This window comes from Lactuca virosa, chromosome 1 (assembly GCF_052849685.1).
Source record: "Lactuca virosa cultivar CGN04683 chromosome 1, Lactuca_virosa_CGN04683_v6, whole genome shotgun sequence".
In the NCBI taxonomy this organism is placed as follows: domain Eukaryota; kingdom Viridiplantae; phylum Streptophyta; class Magnoliopsida; order Asterales; family Asteraceae; genus Lactuca; species Lactuca virosa.
Window position 1 is genome coordinate 232,348,786 of NC_136426.1, and position 5,613 is coordinate 232,354,398.

Genomic DNA, 5,613 nt, shown 5'->3' on the forward strand with positions numbered 1-5,613 from the left:
CAAATCTATGAACATGTGGGTTAGGGAGAATTATTGGAGGAGGTGGAAGAAGTGAAACATGATTTCCATTTCCACGATCCAATCGTGGAACACCATCTTCATAAGGAAGGCTTTTTCCAAAAGATTTGGGAAGACCATAGTAGTCTGAACTAGACATCTACAAGGGAGAAATTCAATTTTAGTTGATTTAAGTCCTTAATATAACACCCAACATGAAATATTAAGGCTAGGACCCAACACAATATTTTATAATTCGGAAGAGGGATGCCGTAATCCAATTGCAAAATAATTGAAGGTAGGTAAATGACGATTTACCAATTTCCACCATGAAAAACGAAATTGATTATTAAGTTTTAAATGAATTGAAATTCCTAGATCCTTTGAGATTCATTGAACTTTTCAATGACATGTTTAAATCTCGATTGTTCCCTTCAAGTTTGTGACTGAGATACCGAGGATCACAAACAAGGTGTGAATAACCATGCAAATGTGCTTGGTACTTTTAATGTTACAGATCACCTAATCAATGTGCCGGTTAACCACACACGCTCCATTGATCTATGATTAACATCAAGCTACCCTTTGCCACATACTATCAGTCCCAGATTAGTGTGCCGGTTAACCACACACGCTCCACTAACGACTTAACAAAGTGCAAAGTGCAATTTCATGGGTTAGCACCAAATTCACATTTTTCCTACGTAACTAAGATTGAGAATTTATAAGTGTTTAGTTACTTGGTATTTTAATTATACTTTTAATGAGAATGTCATATCCTACCCGTTCGGCTAACGACCCTCCACCAGTCAAGGAAGCGGTGGGTGAGAGTGGACACCCATTAAACCACCGTTTTATAGGCAGAAACCTTATACCCCCTTATAGATCGGCTTCGTGAATGAGGCCTACTAACGGTAAGACTGACCTTTTAATTTATACATTTATAATTATTAAACTTTTAATTTTATATAGTATAAGGGTGTATTTTAAACTTTTAAAATACTAGATGGTTTAATATATTAATAAATTATACTTTTAATTTAATTAATGTTAAACCATATCATTATGGAATTATTAATTCTCTTTTAATTAAACACTTTAATTAATTTAATAAAGTCCATAAGGTGCAATTTGAACTACTCAAATACTTCAAGGTTCTAAATATAAAAATTCAAAATTAAAAAACTATTTAATTAATTTTTTAATTTATGAACCCAAGAGTTACACCTTTTTAATTTCAAGAGTTTCTTAATTTGAGACTTTTCAAATACCAAAACTTGAGGACAAGTTTTATAACTCTTGAAAAACCTTTGATTTCCATAACTTATGAGTTTAATGTGGTTTTTATGGAAAAAAATTTCATGTTCCATAACTTGAGGACAAGTTATGGAAGACTTTAAAGAACATTTAGATCAATATTTTAATAAATAAAAATTATCATATAATTTATCTATGATCTAGTTAAACTCATAAGTTAAGACAATTCATATCAACAATTTACAAGAAATTAGCCTATTATATATATCTGTCACCCAGTAACTGGTATCCGAGCCTTTATTCGTGGTAATCAGATCGTATATTTTCAACAATTGGTATCAGAGCTTGTGTGATTTACCTTGAAATTTTTGTCGAAAACTTTTGGTTAGCGTTTATAAACCTTCCATAAGCTTTTCTTTAAAAATTTCATTTTAATATCACTTGTTCAAAATCCTTAAAAAAATAAAAAAAAAATTTTAAAAAATAAAAAAAAAATCTAAAAAAAAAAAAGGTTCAGAGCTTGTGTGATTTACTTTGAAATTTTTGTCAAAAACCTTTGGTTAGCGTTTTTTTTAAAACCTTCCATTAGCGTTTCTTTAAAAATTTCATTTTAATATCACTTGTTCAAAATCCTTTCAAAAACAAAAAAAATTATTATGTCTTCTGCTAATTATTCCAACATGAACTCTGTTTCTATTGCTAACAGCTTGGGATCTGGTTCACGGGCACCCATACTTATTCCCGAAGAGTATAATTCATGAGTTGGCCGTATGAATCTTCATCTCAACTCCATAAATGAAAATGTCTGGAATTGTGTAGAAGGAACATATATTACTCCAGAAGACATGGCTACTCTTGTTACAAATCAAGCAACTCTTGCTGAAACCGGAAAAAGGCTGCAACTCCAAGCCAAAAAGGAACTTGTGTCTGGAATTCCCCACAGTATTCTAAGTCAAATGGATGACATAATACTGTTGACTGCAAATCAAATCTGGGAAAATTTAAAAAATCATTTTTGTGGAAATCAAAGAATTATTGGAAACAAAAGAACATCTGTTTTAAATGAATTCGATAATTTCAAGATGCTTTCATCAGAAACCATCCATGATGCTCATGATAGGTTCAATTTTATCATGGTAAAAATGAACAATTTGGGCATCAAAAAGACACAACACGAGATAAATCTCAAGTTTCTAAACAATCTTTACGAAAGCTGGAAGATGGTTAAACTCATCATTCAGGGAAATCCAGCCATTCATACTGAAACTTTATATAATTTGTATGGAGAACTTCAATCGTATGAATCCTCGATTGACCCACCAACCACTACAGCTTTTGGAGGACCACTTGCTCTCGTTTCCACATCTTCTCAAAACCAAACACCTTTTAATGAACAAAACTTCAATCATTTTAAGCAGATATCTTTTCAAAACCAACCCTTTTTGAACAATTCTTTTGATCAATCTGATTTAAATGATGAAGCAGACTACCAACAACTGTGTGCTTTGGTAGCAAACACAAACCTCCAGAGATTTATTCCAAATCACGGTCAATCGAATTTTAAACCAAATTTTCAAAACCGACCATCATTTGGACAAAATAATTATGGATTTCAACCAAGACCTCAACCTGTTCAAAACAACTCAGGTTTTCAACCAAGACCTTATTTTGGACAAAATTTTCAAAGACCTTCCTTCCAAAACAATTCAAACCAAGGTTTTCAAAACCAGGGATTTCAAAACAATCCCAACTCAAGTCATCATAACAATAACCAAAACAACAGTTTTCAAAACCAAAACAGAGGATTCCAAAATCAAGGTTACACTAATCAAAACAATGGCTTTCAAAACAACCAAAATTTTGGATTCCAACAGAACCCTTCCCAATCTTCCCAACAAATCCAAACTCAAGCTCCTGAAAGACTTCCGATTAAAAGTCAAAAGGATGACAGTGATGAAGAAGTGATCATTTGTCACAACTGCAAAGGAACTAATCACTATGCCAGAGAATGTCGAGCCAAAAACAAAACCAAAGTCAAAGACTCAGCATACTACGCTCAAAAAGCCGATGAATTAAAGAAACAGGAAAATCAAGATAAGCAAAGAGTATTGATGGCAATCCATGAACCAAACGTGGAATACTGGCCAACTTCTGAAGACGAAGCTGACAATGAACCAACACAATCAAACTTCTGTTTCGTAGTTGGTGTTGATAGACCTTCAAGAGCTCCAAACGTCATAGAACAGGTATGGTCTATGATCTCTGAACTTGGTCTTTCGAAATCAATTTTTGAGTCCCATATAACCAAGATTGAGAAAAGTCTAGAAGTTGATCTCAAAAAATATCATGACACAATGATCAATTCCGATATCTGCAAATCTGAGTTACAAACCTTGCAACTCAAATTTGGAGAATCAACAAGGATAAAGAACAAATTGGAAAGAGACGTTGAAAGAAAATCAGAAGATTATAATCACGTCTTGGAACAATTAAATCAAACCCTAATTCAGAAAAAGGATTTGGAACAAAAAAATCAGTCAGTCATTTCCTCTGAAACAAAAGATGTTTTAGAAAAGGAAATCCTTCAGTTGAAACAAAAGTTTCAAGAATCAACTGAAAAATACAAAACTTTAAATGAAAAACTGACTGATTCTTTAAACCAAACCAATTTTCTTGAATCTGAAAACAAAAGATTGATATGGAATATGAATTCTATCAAAATTGCTAGAAAACTAAGTGATGATGTTTTCACCAAAGCAAACACCTTAGGAACTGGCAAAATTGATACGAATTACAGACCAGGAATTGGAAGAGAATCCTTTGAAAATGAACTAGCTAAACAAGAAAACATGACAATTTGTGAAAACTTTGAATCCACTCTTCCAGATCTTTTCACATCTGCTAATGAGGAAGATTCAGATGACGAAACAGTTATCAACTGTAGCCCAGATGACACTGCTTTCACTGTTTCCAAAAAGTCTATCAAAAGAGTTGTAAAATCTGAAACAAACTCTGCTAGTTCTTCAACAAACCAAATCAAACATACCAATGAAGCAACCATAACCCCACTTAACAAACCAAAGGCTTTTGAAAACAAACCAAAGAAACCTGTTAAACCATACGTCATACCTCAAAAACAGGTTTCCAAACAAAAACCAAAACCTTTTCAAAAACCTTTTGAAAACCGCTTTCAAGAGATCACCTTTAAAAATTCAAGGAACTTTCAAAAACGACCAAATCAGAAAGTTTCAAAACATCATCTTCAAAAAGCCTTTCATAACCGCCAATCACATCCCAGATATGAAGAGAACTTTTCAAAAAAAAAAAAATTCACATCTAGGATATCATTCACCAAATCACAGATTTTATCAACCAACGAATTTTCAGAAACAAATCACTTTTTGGGAAAATTTGATAAATAAAATCAAACCTCAACCATTCCATCCTTATAAACCAAACTCTTATAGCAATATGAAGTCAAATGCTACAAGAAGTTCAGTAAACAAAAAACCCAAAATAAAAACAACTAACAAACCAGGACCCATTCAGATTTGGGTACCTAAATCTTCTGTCTAAATTGCAGGTATCTAATGCTGGAGAACCCAAGGATGATACATGGTATATTGATAGTGGCTGCTCCAAGCATATGACAGGAAACCGAAACTACCTACGTGACTTCAAACCCACCCAAACCAATCAAGACGTTACCTTCAGCAACAACATGACAGCAAAAATCAGGGGTTATGGAAACATAACAAATGGTAACTTCACCATAAAGAAAGTTACCTATGTCGATGACCTGAAACACAACCTCATCAGTGTTTCTCAACTGTGTGATAACAATCTTGAAGTCCTATTCACCAAACAAAGAAGCTTGATCATGGACGCCAAAACCAAAGAAATCATTGTTGATTCTTACCGTGCCGGAAATATGTATCCACTTGACATGGATCTTATCTATGGTAAACCCGATATATGTCTGCTATCAAAAGCCCCAGCAGATATCAGTTGGTTATGGAACCGACGCCTTTCCCATCTAAACTTTGGGTACATCAACAAACTGATCGGCGATGATCTTGTTAGAGGACTGCCACTTCTGAAGCTTGATAATGAAACTCTGTGTGCTGCATGTGAAAAGGGAAAACTTTCCAAATCCACTCACAAAAGCATCTCAGAATCTAGTGTATCCGAACCACTAGAATTGCTGCACATAGACCTTTGTGGCCCTGCCAAAACCCAAACCATACAAGGGAAGAAGTACATTATTGTTGTCGTTGATGGCTTCTCGCGCTTTACTTGGGTCTTCTTCTTAAGACTAAAATCAGAAGCACCTGAAGAGATAATCAACTTCATAAAACA